The 18,333-nt window shown below is 38.5% G+C and overlaps 1 long non-coding RNA gene across 1 annotated transcript in view; it reads right to left on the bottom strand.

Moving 5' to 3' along the window:
• Positions 1–18,333, bottom strand: part of LOC309608195 — a 775,896-nt gene that overhangs the window by 32,099 nt on the left and 725,464 nt on the right. The gene's annotated exons all lie outside the window — the stretch shown is intronic.

Raw genomic sequence — 18,333 nt, 5'->3', positions numbered from 1 at the left:
CTCCTTCCCCAACCCACCTGCCATTATTTACTTTTCAGAACCCTCACATTGCTGCTCCAGACATTCTCTCCAGGTTTTATAGTTGCATTCAGTGGGACAGACAGGGCATGTGTGTTTACTCCTTCTTACCCAGAACCAGATCCCAATCTAGTTTTCCTTCTTTCTCTTTCTGGGCAATTTCAATTATGCAGTCTGGTCATCTTGTGCGTATTTTTTTTTCTGCGTCCGTTCTGGACCAAACAGAAAAAATGGAAAAGAAGAAAGGAAAGAAGGTATGGAGGGAGGGTAAAAGGTAAGAACCAGGAAAATTAAAAAGGAGGAAGGGGGAAATTCCCTGGTGGTCCAGGGGTTAGGATTCCACACTTTCACTGCTGAGGGCACAGGTTCAATCCCAGGTGGGGGGACTAAGATCCCACAAGCTGCACAGTGGGGCCAAAAAAAGAAAAAAAAAAAAAAACAGAAGGAAGGAGAGGAAGATCTTCTATATTATAGATCGTCTGAAAACATTTAAACATTTTGCTTTCTAGAAACTTTATTCCATCTATATAGCAGACGAAGCCAATTTTTTATACAATAATGGACATTTAAATGCAGAGAGGAATTCCACCATAAGCTTAAAACTGTGCTATGTCTTCCCTTCTTGTCAAACTGTATTTACAGGACTTTGTGATTTGTTTTTATTCAGGGATGTCCAGTAATAGATCTCACATGTCAAGTGTCAGTTTGCTACAGAAATAAAACAATTACAGGTTGCCGTCACACATTGTGGAATATCAGTTTTTTCAGATGCTTAAGTTGTCTGGCAGTCAAGGATGTTTCCTGGCCCTTCCAGAACAATATCTGTCCTGTGCTTCAATCTCACTCCATTTTATACAGGCCTGGGACTATTTGGTAAATTGATGGATCAGTTCTCCAAAGGTTTGCAAGCATCCAAATTCTATTCACATTGATTTTTGTCAGAAATGAAGAGAGAGTTTCTTAGAAACCATATTTTTCTTTGTATTATGTTTTACAGTTCTTTCTGGTTTTTATGTGTGGATGATTCGTATTGGGCATGGGACCAGAACTCCATTTTTCCTCTTTCTAGGTTCAGCGGTTGATGTAGCTAGGATTGTGAGTGTAAATCTAAAGACATAGAGGAGTGCTACATTATGTGCTCATTTAAGTGTTATTTCCATTTTGACTGTACATAAAAGGGCTAAATAGATTAAAACAAATATATTGAAGTCTGTCGAAGTAAAGGGTCATTCTACATTCACTGTAAATGTGGGCATGCCCAGGGATGTCTGGATAACTTTTAGCGTAGATCCCCTAATCATTTATTTTTTGAAATTCTGGAAAGAAATTCTTCTATACCAGAAGGGAGACCATAAGCTTGGTTTATGCCATTTGCATATGGTTTAGTCCATAAGCTTGTCCTAAGACAAGCTTGGTCATTAGCCAAGAGAAGGACCGATGTTTACTAGAGAGTATCGTGTGTGACTCAGTTTACTTGCCAGCCAAGCTCTCTGTGATCCATTCCAGGGTCTTCAGGAGAGGGTTCTTCAAGAAAGGCTAAAAGAGCCACATCTTTAGTATTTTTGTAAGAGCTGAGTGACCTAGACAGTGTTGATCTCTCAGCCACCTTTGTATAGAGATTGGTGATATTTGCTTTGCCTCTGAGAAGTAAATAAATTAAGCTGTAGGATGGAGGAGGGGTAGCAAGACACATTTTGAATCACAGAGAAAGGAGTTGTGAGAATGGTGGAGGGGTGGCAACTTCTTGGTCAGGTTCCTGCGAAGCCAACATCAGGATCAGAAAAAGGAAGATGATAGATCCCATGGGTGCAATCAGGAGGCCATGACCGCCTGGGAGACAGCCCCTGGGGGCCTCCCAACCAGTTCAGAAGAATGCCAGCTCTGCAAAAGCTCCCCAAACTGCCCCTGAAACAGAAGAGTCCCATTTTATCATTGTTATTATGGCACTGCAAACCTATTTCATATGAAAAACATGTTACATATGTGTTTCTTTTTCTTTTACCTGAAAGAATAAAATAGAATTTAGAACTTGTAAATATTGAAGATAACACTCAAGAACATAAGTGAAAATTTTGTCGAGTACAGTGTTTCTACCACTTTTTTTTTTTTTTTGCTATTTTACAATTACCAAGTTCCAGAAGACTCGTATCAGCAAAAAGAAATAATAATAATAACAAAAGTAATAATTATATTCAAAAGCCAGAAAGGCATTATAGCTGAGAGGTTTGATTCCTATTCTCATTCCAACCTGTTCTAGTGATTCCTTTAGAGATGTTTGCAGCATCCTATGGTTTCTAAAGCTATTCATGATCAGCTGTGAATAAGACAAGGCCTTTTTCTGGAAGAGAGCATTTCCTAAATGTTCCTGCAGGTGTTTTGGATGTAACATAAAGAATTTTTTTTCCCCTTTTTGAAATTTTACTAACCTAGGAAGTCCAGTATGTTAGGAAACTTTACAACTTTGTTATTATTGAAAGCATGTTAAATTAAGTTTTAAGATATCTACCGTCTTAACCCAGATGTCAAGGAAGGGGACTTTGGACATTATCTAAGCCAGAGATTTTCAGTGTGGGAAAGTGGGTATCAGAATCACATAGATGGTCCTATTTCTGGACAGGGGACAGGGGACTAGCAGGGCATCCCTATTCCTGTAAATTTATTGAATTTAGCAGAAATGGTTTTTTGAATACTAGGCATCGATCAAAATATTTCAGATAACTGTCTCTCTGAGATGGGTGCTGCTTCTGCCTGGAATATGGGCACGTCTCCAGATGCCAGAGTAGACAGCTGCTTAAGATCACAAGCATTAACAGTGTCTGTGAAGCAAGCCAGTTTAACAATAAATATTTTGTTCACCAATGATTATATAATATGTGTGGATATGAGGACTTGAGTAGAAAAATTGAAATCAATAAAAACCAAAAACACTAGAATTGAACTACTCAGAGTTGTGATTCCCAAAAATAAGTGCACAGCATTGGAAGATGCCAGTGATGGGAACAGCGCTGTGTAAATGAAGGCATCTAAGTTTTGGCTGAAATGCTCCAATGCCAAGGCTGTGAGCTCCTTAGAGCACAGGACATAGGTCTTCACTTCTGTAGTTCTTTGAGTTATGCATTCATTCACTGAATTGTTGAGGACACACTAAAGCCCAATCCTATGCTAAGCATGGAAATCATGGTGAACAAGTTAACGTGATACCCTGCTTAGTGCAGTGTCAAAAACAGGTAGCTTTAAAAACCTTTTAGTAAACTGAACTCCCCTTCATTTTCCCTCCCTCCCTTTGTTCTGCAAATATTCATTCATTCATTGATGATGTTAAATTATCAGTAGTTGCATATATAATCTGTACATTTTAAAGACATATTTAAAGGTAGTTCTGCCTGGGTTGCAGAATTTGGGCTGTTTATAAATAGGTTTCCTGATCTTTACTCATTACCAAGAAAATTTTTATAATGATTGGTGAAGGGCTTAACATCATTTTCAGTCATTGCCTTTCTTCAGAGATTCTTGTATTACATACTGACTCATTTCCAATTTTACCACTAGCATATCTTCTTTCTCAATCCTCCTTTAAAGCTATTTTTGTAAGAATCTTTAATTTAGTTTGTTGCCATATATGTCTTCTATAAAATATGACCCATTGACACTAGGATTTTGTCTGTACAATAAGCTATCTTTCATTGGATAGATGATTTGCATTTGCATTTTTATGTCTTTTTGTATTCTTTTATGGTCAGAGTTAGTGAGGGATCTATCTCCCTGTATATTTATCTTCCAGAACATCAAGAACAGCTGTTATTTATTTAAAAAAATAGATACTTTGTGTAATATAATATGTTTTTCTTCCTGACCTTCAGTAGTGACATTTGCTTTCATACTGCCTGGTAGGTTTGCGTCTTTGTGCTGTTGGATTATCTAAATGAGTATACATCAAATCTCATAACTTTGCAAGGAAAACATGACCTTAATATACTCAGTAATTGTATTCAGATTACATTCTGTTTTTTTTTTTTTCATTTTCCATTGTCTTCAAAGTTTCCCACCTACTCTGTATTGCTTTTTCTGGTTACCATTGAAATGTTGAATCACTGAATATGGTGAAAGAGAAGAGTAGAGCATACAGGTCGATTTTCTAGGGCCTAATTGCTTTTTCTAGCTAAATATTATAATTTGAGTGGCTCTCAATCCTATTTAATCTACATTGTTAGGGAATATATCTCAGGTCATCATGAATTACCTGGAAATATCACTGATCATGGGATGGCAGAATAAAAAATTGTCAGAGAAGGAAGACAACTTTAAGCTAATTCCAGTAATCCCCTGAAATTACACGTAAATTGTATGTAAATGGTGCATATGTGAAGATGTAGCATTTCCTGAGCAGAAGGACCCCTAGTTCCAGTAGATTCTTCAAGGTATCCTTGAGCCCCTCAAAATAAAGAGCAACTATTATAGTTTGACCTACTATTCTTTTTTTTAAATAAGAAAACAACACATTAATTGTAGTTACTGAATTAGATGTTCACACTTCTGCATCTGTTTCATGTTCTAATTTCTTCAAAATATTTCCTCTAAGAAGGAGAAAGTTGCTGTTTATACGTCTTGTAGTTCTCTTAAATTCAGTCAGGGCTTTGTATCCATGGGTTCCAAATCTGCAGATTCAACCAAGTATGGATGGAAAATATTCGAAAAAAATTCCAGAAAGCAAAAGTTAAATTCGCTATATACAAATCAGTTTTCACTGCAAAGTAAAGGAGCTGTTACAGTGGAGGATTACTGGACTGAATGTCAATATTATGACATAGTATGAGTGTGTTTCGTGTTTGGTAATTGCAATCATTGTTGCTTTTGTTGTGGTCATCCATTTACAATGCTTGGTGTCAGTCTATTTATCTCTTGTAAAAATAAAATACAGTGTGTGTGTGTGAAAAAAAAAAGTTAAATTCGCTGCTGTAGGCAACTACGTACATAGTATTTACATTGTATTTACAACTATTTACACAGCATTTACATTGTATTAGGTATTATAAGTAATCTGGAGATGATTTAAAGTATGTGGGTAGGGATGTGGGTAGGTTATATGCATCATTTATGAAAAGGGAATTGAGCACCCTTGGATTTTGGTATCTGCTGGGGGTTCTGGAATCAATCCACTGAAGATACCAAGGGATGACTGTATGTGATCTACAAATATATGACCACTTGTCCTTAGAGCCTCTAACCTGTGCAGCTAGAGGAACCCTGGGGGCAGGGGTGCAGCTCCTGTGTAGAGTTTACTGGCTCCACAGGATGAAATGACCCCAGTAGGAAAAGACTACTGCATCCCATGCACACATTCCATTGGTGTCCATTCGCAGGGAGGCACTAGAAATCAGACTCTGCTTCTTTCCCAGGGTTTGCTGTTTTTGCTAGTCTTTGTGTTTATTGTTTTTTGATTTTTTGTTTGTTTGTTTTAATTGTAGACTGTCTCTTTGCCTAGTGTCAGTCTGAGGTATAAACTTAAGGTCTTCTCAGGTCTTTTCTGAGCCTTTCCCTGGGCATGCATGGTCACTTTCTAATTTTCCCTGCATATGCAGTTGTTTTCGAATCTCCTAGTCTTTAAGGTCTGGTTCTCAAAAGAGAAAAATGAAGGGAGGAAAAAGAGGGTGCTGGCCCTTTAAATCCCTTGGCAGTCACTGCAGCCAAAGGGGGAGGGGCTTGCAACAACTGGGGGAGGTACAACAACAATGGCGGCCTACCTCTTTGTCTGCACCTCTTTGATCAGAAGTAGCAGTCAGCTAGGAGAGCACAGATCCTCCACATTTGGAGGTCTGGGTCCTTTCAGCCCACCCTGGCTCCCGGAAGCTGCTTGCAGCTTGGGGATAGGTAGCTGCTACTGTGCTAAGAGCTGAAATTGATCAAAATCAACTAGCAATTTACTGTCCAAGTCTTCCTCTAGAACTTGCGAACTGGATACATCAGACATTCTTCCAGTGCAACTGTTTAGGTGGAGAGGCTGCTTCCTGGTGTTTCCTACTCTGCCATCTGCTGCGAATTCTGCTGTTGTAACATTTAAGACCATGGATCTGGCAGCTCTGTAAAGAATGGTTTGGAAACACCTGGGGTAGTGGGTGACTGGAGGCAGGCCTGCATCAGAAGACTCTTACAAAGTCAAAGTGTAACTTACTGAAAGTTTGGACTTGGACAGTAAAGGTGGAGATGTTTAAAGAACATGAAAGTTCTTCAACAGGCCACATAAAACATATTTAAGGAGGCAAAGTTTGGGGCTTCCCTGGTGGCACAGTGGTTAATAATCCACCTGGCAATGCCGGTGACACGGATTCGAGCCCTGGTCCGGGAAGATCCCACATGCCGCAGAGCAACTAAGCCTGTGCACCTCAACTACTGAGCCTGCGCTCTAGAGCCCCCGAGCCACAACTACTGAGCCCACGTGCCACAACTACTGAAGCCCGCGCACCTAGAGCCCATGCTCTGCAACAAGAGAAGCCCCTGCAATGAGAAGCCCCCGCACTGCAACGAGGAGTAGCCCCCGCTCGCCGTTAACTAGAGAAAGCCAGCACGCAGCAATGAAGACCCAACACAGCCAAAAACAAATAAATAATAAATATATTTTTTTAAAAAAAAGGAGGCAGCGTTTGGAAGGAAAGAGGAAAATCAAGGATACCACCAAAGAAATTAAAAGAAAATGCTTATTCATTGGACAGAAATGAAGCCTTTTGGAGGTTTCATTTAGAAATAAAGGCACTCTGGTGGCAGTGAGAATCAGGATCCAGGCCAAAGTTACCGATGTCTATCTTTTAAGTCATTTTAAATAAAAGGGAAAATTGATTACAGCAAGGAGCAGGACCTTTCTCCACCCTCTGGTGGCAACCATTATGCCTTTTAGTTCTTATCTGGAATGTACCCTCAGAAACTTACCAGGACTCCAAGAGCTGGCTCCAGAAGGGATGCTTATTGTTCTAGTCTCAGTTTTTCCTGACTTTTCTTCTACTTTGTCCTGTTTACTGAAATCAAACCAGTACAAATTTATGGTGCACTTTTCAGTTTCTCTAACAATCCTGTAAATTATCATGGACGATAGAAGAAATACAACACAAATTTCAGCCACCCTAAGCTTCCTTGCCCCCTGGCTCAGAATGGACTCTCAGGGGTTAGCAGTGAAGATCTCCTCATGTTCTGTCCTTGATATTCAAACAGAGTGGGTATAGGAAAGTTGGTGATGACCTACAGGACAGGTATTCAGAAAAGATGGATGCAAATTAAGCATCTGCATGTTAATATGGAAACTGTAAGTACTAATTCAAATAATTGCCTTAGGGAGTTGGAATTCTTTTACCAAAAACCTTAGTAACAAATAAGAGTTGTACTGCCACTAACCTGAAACTATCTGCCATTTACTAACATTCCTGGATTTCGCTCTCATGTTGTCCATGATAATGACTTTAAATGTTTCCTTTCCCCTGCTGACCTGTGGAAATAGCTTTTTCAGCAAAGTTGCCATTTTACCCAAATAGCATGGTCCTGCTTCAGAGATTACATAGATTAAAACAGCTGCTCATTTTCTATTAGTCTGTGAAGCTGAGCTGGGCTCTGGGACTCTTGGAATACCCCTTAGGTTTCCCAGTACCCCAGTGTGATCAGTGATGGATGACAGGCTCAGTGCTCAGGTGCCTCACTCTAAACTTGGACGCGTTTTCACATATTACTCAGCAGAAAAGACTTCCCTGCTCATCCAGGGAAGGGAGTAATGGGAAAAGCGTAAGGTAGGAGGGGAAGCACTGAAATGAGAAGTGGAAACGATGACTGTGTCCGTTCTTACCCATCTACGTGACCCTCCATGTACCATCTAACACTGTGGATCTCATGTGTCACTTCACTTTTCTAAACTTAGGAGTTGGGCGGGACCATGAAATAACCCACAATTTCTGCAGATTTTATGTTCTTTACAAAAATGTTAAAGAGTACTATGAATTAAGTTTTATTTTTAAATTTGTTATTGTACAACAAAACATATAGAAAACCACACACACAAATGTATTGCCTATTTTTTAAAATTTTATTTATATTTTATACAGCAGATTTTTATTAGTTATCTATTTTATACATATTACTGTATATATGTCAGTTCCAATCTCCCAATTCATCTGCCACTTCCGCCACTTTTCCCCCTTGGTGTGCATACATTTGTTCTCTACATCTCTGTCTCTATTTCTGCCTTGCAAACTGGTTCATCTGTACCATTGTTCTAGATTCCACATATATGCATTAATATACGATATTTGTTTTTCTCTTTCTGACTTACTTCACTCTGTATGACAGTCTCTAGGTCCATCCACGTCTCTACAAATGACCAAATTTCGTTCCTCTTTATGGCTGAGTAATATTCCATAGTATATATGTACCACTTCTTCTTTATCCATTCGTCTGTCGGTGGGCATTTAGGCTGCTTCCATGATATTGTAAAGAGTGCTGCAATGAACACTGGGGTGCATGTGTCTTTCTGAATTATGGTTTTCTCTGGGTATATGCCCAGTAGTGGGATTGCTGGGTCATACGGTAATTCTATTTTTAGTTTTTTAAGGAACCTCCATACTGTTCTCCATAGTGGCTGTATCAATTTACATTCCCACCGACAGTACAAGAGGGTTCCCTTTTCTCCACACCCTCTCCAGCATTTGTTGTTTGTAGATTTTCTGATGATGCCCATTCTAACTGGTGTGAGGTGATACCTCCTTGTAGTTTTGATTTGCATTTCTCTAATAATTAGTGATGTTGAGCAGCTTTTCATATGCTTCTTGGCCATCTGTATGTCTTCTTTGGAGAAATGTCTATTTAGGTCTTCTACCCATTTTTTGATTGGGTTGTTTGTTTTGTTAATATTGAGCTGCATGAGCTGTTTATATATTTTGGAGATTAATACTTTGTCCGTTGATTCGTTTGCAAATATTGTCTCCCATTCTGAGGGTTGTCTTTTCGTCTTCTTTATAGTTTCCTTTGCTGTGCAAAAGGTTTTAAGTTTCGCTTGGTCCCATTTGTTTATTTTTGGTTTTATTTCCATTACTCTAGGAGGTGGATCAAAAAAGATCTTGCTGTGATTTATGTCAAAGAGTGTTCTTCCTACGTTTTCCTCTAAGAGTTTTATAGAGTTGGGTCTTACATTTAGGTCTTTAATCCATTTTGAGTTTATTTTTGTGTATGGTGTTAGGGAGTGTTCCAATTTCATTCTGTTACCTGTAGCTGCCCAGTTTTCCCAGCACCACTTATTCAAGAGAGTGTCTTTTCTCCATTGTATATCCTTGCCTCCTTTGTCATAGATTAGTTGACCATAGGTGCGTGGCGTTCTCTCTGGGCTTTCTACCCTGTTCCATTGATCTATATTTCTGTTTTTGTGCCAGTACCATATTGTCTTGATGACTGTAGCTTTGTAGTATAGTCTAAAGTCAGGGAGTCTGATTCCTTCAGCTCCATTTTGTTCCCTCAAGATTGCTTTGGATATTCGGGGACTTTTGTGTCTCCATACAAATTTTAAGATTTTTTGCTCTAGTTCTGTAAAAAATGCCACTGGTAATTTGATAGGGATTGCATTGAATCTGTAGATTGCTTTGGGTAGTATAGTCATTTTCACAATATTGATTCTTCCAATCCATGAACATTATATATATATCTCCATTTGTTTGTGTCATCTTTGATTTCTTTGATCAGTGTCTTATAGTTTTCTGAGCACAGGTCTTTTACCTCCTTAGGTAGGTTTATTCCTAGGTATTTTATTCTTTTTGTTGCAATGGTGAATGGGATTATTTCCTTAATTTCTCTTTCTGATCTTTTGTTGTTAGTGTATAAGAATGCAAGAGATTTCTGTGCATTAATTTTGTATCCTGCTACTTTACCAAATACATTGATTAGCTCTAGCAGTTTTCTGATAGCATCTTTAGGATTCTCTATGTATAGTATCATGTCATCTGCAAACAGTGACAGTTTTACTTCTTCTTTTCCAATTTGTATTCCTTTTATTTCTTTTTCTTCTTTGATTGCCATGGCTAGGACTTCCCAAACTATGTTGAATAATAGTGGTGAGAGTGGACATCCTTGTCTTGTTTCTGATCTTAGAGGAAATGCTTTCAGTTTTTCACCATTGAGAATGATGTTTGCTGTGGGTTTGTCATATATGACCTTTATTATGTTGAGGTAGGTTCCCTCTATGCCCACTTTCTGGAGAGTTTTTATCATAAATCGGTGTTGAATTTTGTCAAAAGCTTTTTCTCCATCTATTGAGATGATCATATGGTTTTTATTTTTCAATTTGTTAATATGGTGTATCACATTGATTGATTTGCGTATATTGAAGAATCCTTGCATCCCTGGGATAAATCCCACTTGATCATGGTGTATGATCCTTTTAATCTGTTGTTGGATTCTGTTTGCTAGTATTTTGTTGAGGATTTTTGCAACTATATTCATCAGTGATATTGGTCTGTAATTTTCTTTTTTCTGTAGTATCTTTGTCTGGTTTTGGTATCAGGGTGATGGTGGCCTCATAGAATGCGTTTGGGAGTGTTCCTTCCTCTGCAATTTTTTGGAAGAGTTTGAGAAGGATGGGTGTTAGCTCTTCTCTAAATGTTTGCTAGAATTCACCTGTGAAGCCATCTGGTCCTGGACTTCTGTTTGTTGAAAGATTTTTAATCACAGTTTCAATTTCATTACTTGTGATTGGTCTGTTCATATTTTCTATTTCTTCCTGGTTCAGTCTTGGAAGCTTATACCTGTGTAAGAATTTGTCCATTTCTTCCAGGTTGTCCATTTTATTGGCATAGAGTTGCTTGTAGTAGTCTCTTACGATGCTTTGTATTTCTGTGGTGTCTGTTGTAACTTCTTTTTCATTTCTAATTTTGTTGATCTGAGTCCTCTCCCTCTTTTTCTTGATGAGTCTGGCTAAAGGTTTATCAGTTTTGTTTATCTTCTCAAGGAACCAGCTTTTAGTTTTATTGATCTTTGCTATTGTTTTCTTTGTTTCTATTTTATTTATTTCTGTTCTGATCTTTATGATTTCTTTCCTTCTGCTAACTTTGGGTTTTGTTTGTTCTTCTTTCTCTAGTTCCTTTAGGTGTAAGGTTAGATTGTTTATTTGAGATTTTTCTTGTTTCTTGAGGTAGGCTTGTATAGTTATAAACTTCCCTCTTAGAACTACTTTTGCTGCATCCCATAGGTTTTGGATTGTCACGTTTTCATTGTCATTTGTCTTTAGGTATTTTTTGATTTCCTCTTTGATTTCTTCAGTGATCTCTTGATTATTTAGTAGCATATTGTTTAGTCTCCATGTGTTTGTGTTTTTTACCTTTTTTTCCGTGTAATTGATTTCTAATCTCATAGCGTTGTGGTCAGAAAAGATGCTTGATATGATTTCAATTTTCTTAAATTTACTGAGGCTTGATTTGTGACCCAAGATGTGATCTATCCTGGAGAATGTTCCATGCACACTTGAGAAGAAAGTGTAATCTGCTGTTTTTGGATGGAATGTCCTATAAATATCAATTAAATCTATCTGGCCTATTGTGTCATTTAAAGCTTCTCGTTCCTTATTTATTTTCATTTTGGATGATCTGTCCATTGGTGTAAGTGAGGTGTTAAAGTCCCCCACTATTATTGTGTTACTGTCGATTTCCTCTTTTATAGCTGTAAACAGTTGCCTTATGTATTGTGGTGCTCCTATGTTGGGTGCATATATATTTATAATTGTTATATCTTCTTCTTGGATTGATCCCTGGATCATTATGTAGTGTCCTTCTTTGTCTCTTGTAATATTCTTTATTTTAAAGTCTATTTTATCTGATATGAGTATTGCTACTCCAGCTTTCTTTTGATTTCCATTTGCATGGAATATCTTTCTCCATCCCCTCACTTTCAGTCTGTATATGTCCCTAGGTCTGAAGAGGGTCTCTTGTAGACAGCATATATATGGGTCTTGTTTTTGTGTCCATTCAGCAAACGTGTGTCTTTTGGTTGGAGCATTTAATCCAGTCACGTTTAAGGTAATTATTAATATGTATGTTCCTATTACCATTTTCTTAATTGTTTTGGGTTTGGTCTTGTAGGTCCTTTTCTTCTCTTGTGTTTCCCACTTAGAGAAGTTCCTTTAGCATTTGTTGTAGAGCTGGTTTGGTGGTGCTGAATTCTCTTACCTTTTGCTTGTCTGTAAAGCTTCTGATTTCTCCATCGAATCTGAATGAGATCCTTGCTGGGTAGAGTAATCTTGGTTGTAGGTTCTTCCCTTTCATCACTTTAAGTATATCATGCCACTCCCTTCTGGCTTGTAGAGTTTCTGCTGAGAAATCAGCTGTTAACCTTATGGGAGTTCCCTTGTATATTATTTGTCATTTTGCCCTTGCTGTTTTCAATAATTTTTCTTTGTCTTTAATTTTTGCCAATTTGATTACTATGTGTCTCGGCATGTTTCTCCTTGGGTTTATCCTGCCTGGGACTCTCTGTGCTTCCTGGACTTGGGTGGCTATTTCCTTTCCAATGTTAGGGAAGTTTTCGACTATAATCTCTTCAAATATTTTCTCGGGTCCTTTCTCTCTGCTCCTGGGACCCCTATAATGCGAATATTGTTGTGTTTAATGTTGTCCCAGAGGCCTCTCTGGCTTTCTTCATTTCTTTTCATTCTTTTTTCTTTATTCTGTTCTGCAGCAGTGAATTCCACCATTCTGTCTTCCCAGGTCACTTATCCATTCTTCTTCCTCAGTTATTCTCTATTGATTCCTTCTAATGTATTTTTCATCAGTTATTGTATTGTTCCTCTCTGTTTGTTTGTTCTTTAATTCTTCTAGATCTTTGTTAAACATTTCTTGCATCTTCTCTATCTTTGCCTCCATTCTTATTCCGAGGTCCTGGATCATCTTCACTGTCATTATTCTGAATTCTTTTTCTGGAAGGTTGCCTATCTCCAGTTCATTTAGTTGTTTTTCTGGGGTTTTATCTTGTTCCTTCATCTGGTACATAGCCCTCTGCCTTTTCATCTTGTCTGTCTTTCTGTGAATGTGGTTTTTGGTCCACAGGCTGCAGGATTGTAGTTCTTCTTGCTTCTGCTGTCTGCCCTCTGGTGGATGAGGCTATCTAAGAGGCTTGTGCAAGCTTCCTGATGGGAGGGACTGGTGGTGGGTAGAGCTGGCTGTTGCTCTGGTGGGTAGAGCTCAGTAAAACTTTAATCTGCTTGTCTGGTGATGGGTGGGGCTGGGTTCCCTCCCTGTTGGTTGTTTGGGCTGAGGCGACCCAACACTGGAGCCTACCGGAACTCTTTGGTGGGGCTAATGGCGGACTCTGGGAGGGCTCACGCCAGGGAGTACTTTCCAGAACTTCTGCTGCCAGTGTCCTTGTCCTCACGGTGAGACAGAGCCACCCCCTGCCTCTGCTGGAGACCCTCCAACACTAGCAGGTAGGTCTGGTTCAGTCTCCTATGGGGTCACTGCTCCTTCCCCTGGGTCCCGATGCTCACACTACTTTGTGTGTGCCCTCCAAGAGTGGCGTCTGTGTTTCCCGCAGTCCTGTTGAAGTCCTGCAATCAAATCCCGCTAGCCTTCAAAGTCTGATTCTCTAGGAATTCCTCCTCCCGTTGCCAGACCCTTAGGTTCGGAAGCTGGATGTGGAACTCAGAACCTTCACTCCAGTGGGTGGACTTCTGTGGTATAAGTGTTCTCCAGTTTGTGAGTCACCCACCCAGCAGTTATGGAATTTGATTTTATTGTGATTGTGCCCCTCCTACTGTCTCATTTTGGCTTCTCCTTTGTCTTTGGATGTGGGGTATCTTTTTTGGTGAGTTCCAGTGTCTTCCTGTTGATGATTGTTCAGCAGTTAGTTTTGATTCTGGTGTTCTCATAAGAGGGAGTGAGAGCATGTCCTTCTACTCCGCCATCTTGAACAAACCTATCTGGGTCTTGTTTTTGTATCCATTCAGCGAGCCTGTGTCTTTTGTGTTAGAGCATTTAATCCATTCACATTTAAGGTAATTATGAATATATATGTTCCTATTACAATTTTCTTAATTGTTTTACGTTTGTTTTTGTAGGTCCTTTTCTTCTCTGTATTTCCCACTCAGAGAAGTTCCTTTAGCATTTGCTGTAGAGCTGGTTTGGTGGTGCTGAATTCTCTTAGCTTTTGCTTATCTGTAAAGGTTTTGATTTCTCTGTCGAATCTGAATGAGATCCTTGCCAGGTAGGGTAATCTTGGTTGTAGTTTCTTCCCTTTCATTGCTTTAAATATATCGTGCCACTCCCTTCTGGCTTTTAGAGTTTCTGCTGAGAAATCAGCTGTTAACCTCATGGGAGTTCCCTTGTGTGTTATTTGTCGTTTTTCTCGTTGCTTTTAATAGTTTTTCTTTGTCTTTAATTTTTGTCAATTTGTTTACTATGTGTCTTGGCGTGGTTCACCTTTGGTTTATCCTGCCTGGGACTCTCTGCACTTCCTGGACTTGGGTAGCTATTTCCTTTCCCATGTTAGGGAGTTTTTTGACTATAATCTCTTCAAATATTTTCTCGGGTCCTTTCTCTCTCTCTTCTCCTTCTGGGACCCTTATAAATGTGAATGTTGGTGCATTTAATGTTGTCCCAGAGGTCTCTTAGGCTGTCTTCATTTCTTTTCATTCTTTTTCCTTTATTCTGTTCCGTGGCAGTGAATTCGAACATTCTGTCTTCCAGGTCATTTATCCGTTCTTCTGTCTCAGTTATTCTGCTATGACTCCTTCTAGTGTATTTTTCATTTCAGTTATTGTATTGTTCATCTCTGTTTGTTTGTTCTTTAATTCTTCTAGGTGTTTGTGCTTTAATTCTTCTAGGTCTTTGTTAAGCATTTATTTCATCTTCTCGATCTTTGCCTCCATTCTTTTTCTGAAGTCTTGGATTATCTTCACTATCATTATTCTGAATTCTTTTATTGGAAGGTTGCTTATCTCCGCTTCACTTAGTTGTTTTTCTGGAGTTTTATTTTGTTCCTTCACCTGGTACATAGTGCTGTGCCTTTTCATTTTGTCTATCTTTCTTTGAATGTCACAAAAAAGAAAACCACAGGTCAATATCACTGATGAACATAGATGCAAAAATCCTCTACAAAATACTAGCAAACGGAATCCAACAGGACACTAAAAGGATCATACACCATGATCAAGTGTGGTTTATTCCAGGAATGCAAGGATTCATCAATATACGCAAATCAATCATTGTGATAAACCATATTAGCAAATTGAAGGAGAAAAACTATATGATCATCTGAATAGATTCAGAAAAAGGTTTTGACAAAATCAACACCCATTTATGATAAAAACACTGCAGAAAGAAGGCATAGAGGGAACTTACCTCAACACAATAAAGGCCACATATGACAAACCCATAGCCAACATTGTTCTCTATGGTGGAAAACTGAAACCATTTCCACTAAGATCAGGAACAAAACAAGGTTGCCCACTCTCACCACTATTATTCAACATAGTTTTGGAATTTTTAGCCACAACAGTCAGAGAAGAAAAAGAAATAAAAGGAATCCCAATCGGAAAAGAAGAAGTAAAACTGTCATTGTTTGCAGATGACATGATACTATACATAGAGAATCCTAAAAGTGCCACCAGAAAACTACTAGAGCTAATCAATGAATTTTGTAAAGTAGCAGGATACAAAATTAATGCACAGAAATCTCTTGCATTCCTATACACTAATGATGAAAAATGTGAAAGACAAATTAAGGAAACAGTCCCGTTTACCATGGGAACAAAATGAATAAAATACCTACGAATAAAGCTATCTAAGGAGACAAAAGACCTGTATGCAGAAAACTGTAAGACACTGATCAAAGAAATTAAAGATGATACAAATACATGGAGAGATATACCACGTTCTTTGACTGGAAGAATCAACATTGTGAAAATGACTGTGCCACCCAAAGCTATCTACAGATTCAGTGAAATCCCTATCAAGCTACAAGTTGCATTTTTCACAGAACTAGAACAAAAAATTACACAATATTTATGCAAACAAAAAGACCCCGAATAGCCAAAGCAATCTTGAGAAAGAAAAACAGACCTGGAGGAATCAGGCTCCCTGACTTCAGACTATACTACAAAGCTACAGTAATCAAGACAGTATGGTACTGGCACAAAAACAAAAGTATAGATCAATGGGACAGGATAGAATGCCCAGAGAGAAATCCACGCACATATGGTCATCTTTTCTTTGATTAAGGAGGCAAGAATATACCATGGGGAAAAGACAGCCTCTTCAATAAATGGTGCTAGGAAACCTGGACAGCTACATGTAAAAGAATGAAATTAGAACACTCTTTAACACCGTACACAAAAATAAACTCAAAATGGATTAGAGACCTAAATGTAAGGCCATACACTATCAAACTCTTAGAGGAAAACATAGGCAGAACACTCTATGACATAAATCACAGCTAGATCCTTTTTGACCCACCTCCTAAAGAAATGGAAATAAAAACAAAAATAAGCAAATGGGACCTAATGAAACTTAGAAGCTTTTGCACAGCAAAGGAAACCATAAACAAGCTGAAAAGACAATCCTCGGAATGGGAGAAAATGTTTGCAAGCAAAACAACTGACAAAGATTAATCTCCAAAATATACAAGCAGCTCATGCAGCTCAGTATCAAAAACACAAACAGCCTAATCCAAAAATGGGCAGAAGTCCTAAATAGATATTTCTCCAAGAAGATATACAGGTTGCCAACAAACACATGAAAGGATGCTCAACATCACTAATCATTAGAGAAATACAAATCAAAACTGCAATGAGGTATCACCTCACAACGGTCAGAATGGCCATCATCAAAAAAATCTACAAACAGTAAATGCTGGAGAGGGTGTGAAGGAAAGGGAACCCTCTTGCACTGTTGGTGGGAATGTAATTTATACATCCACTATGGAGAACTGTATGGAGGTTCCTTTAAAAACTAAAAATAGAACTACCATATGACCCAGCAATCCCACTACTGGGCATATACCCTGAGAAAACCATAATTCAAAAAGAGTCATGTACCACAATGTTCATTGCAAATCTATTTACAACAGCCAGGGCATCAAAGCAACCTAAGTGTCCATCAACAGATGAATGGATAAAGAAGATGTGGCACATATATACAATGGAATATTAGTCAGCCATAAAAATAAATGAAATTGAGTTATTTATAGTCCGGTCGATGGACCTCGAGTCTGTCATACAGAGTGAAGTAAGTCAGAAAGAGAAAAACAAATGCCATATGCTAACACATATACATAGAACCAAAAAAAAGAAAAAAAACAGGTTCTGATGAACCTAGGGGCAGGACAGGAATAAAGATGCAGACATAGAGAATGGACTTGAGGATATGGGGAGGGGGAAGCGTAAGCTGGGACAAAGTAAGAGAGTGGCATGGACATATATACACTACCAAATATAAAATAGCCAGTCGGAAGCAGCCACATAGCAATCAGCTTTGTGCTTTGTGTCCACCTAGAGGGATGGGATAGGGAGGGTGTGAGGGAGATGCAAGAGCAAGGAGATATGGGGATATATGTGTATGTATAGCTGATTCACTTTGTTATACAGCAGCAACTAACACAACAATGTAAAGCAGTTATAAAGATGTTAAAAAAAATCCAATAAAGATGTTAAAAAAAAAAGTCTACAAACAACAAATGCTGGAGAGGGTGTGGAGGAAAAGGAACCCTCTTGGACTGTTGGTGGGAATGTATATTGATACAGCCTCTATGGAGAACAGTATGGAGGTTCCTGAAAAAACTAAAAATAGAATTACCGTATGACCCAGCAATCCCACTACTGGGCATATACCCAGGGAAAACCGTAATTCAAAAAGACACATGCACCCCAATGTTCATTGCAGCACTCTTTACAATAGCCAGGTCATGGAAGCAACCTGAATGCCCATCGACAGATGAATGGGTAAAGAAGAAGTGGTACATATATACAATGGAATATTACTCAGCCTTAAAAAGGAACAAAATTGAGTCATTTGTAGAGACGTGGATGGACCTAGAGACTGTCATACAGAGTGAAGTAAGTAAGAAAGAGGAAAACAAATATATGTTAGCGCATATATGCAGAATCTAGAAAAATGGTACAGATGAACTGTTTGCAAGGCAGAAATAGAGGCACAGATGTAGAGAACAAAGATATGGACACCAAGGGGGAAAAGCAGGAGAGGGGAGGTTGGTGGGATGAATTGGGAGTTTAGGATTCATCTATATACCCTAATATGTATAAAGTAGATAACTAATAAGAACCTGCTGTATAAATATAAATAGATTAAATTTTTA

This window comes from Balaenoptera borealis (assembly GCF_965194805.1).
Source record: "Balaenoptera borealis genome assembly, chromosome: 12".
Taxonomy (NCBI): Eukaryota; Metazoa; Chordata; class Mammalia; order Artiodactyla; family Balaenopteridae; genus Balaenoptera; species Balaenoptera borealis.
The sequence above is the reverse complement of the archived record's forward strand: the minus strand, read 5'-3'. Positions and strand labels throughout refer to the sequence as shown.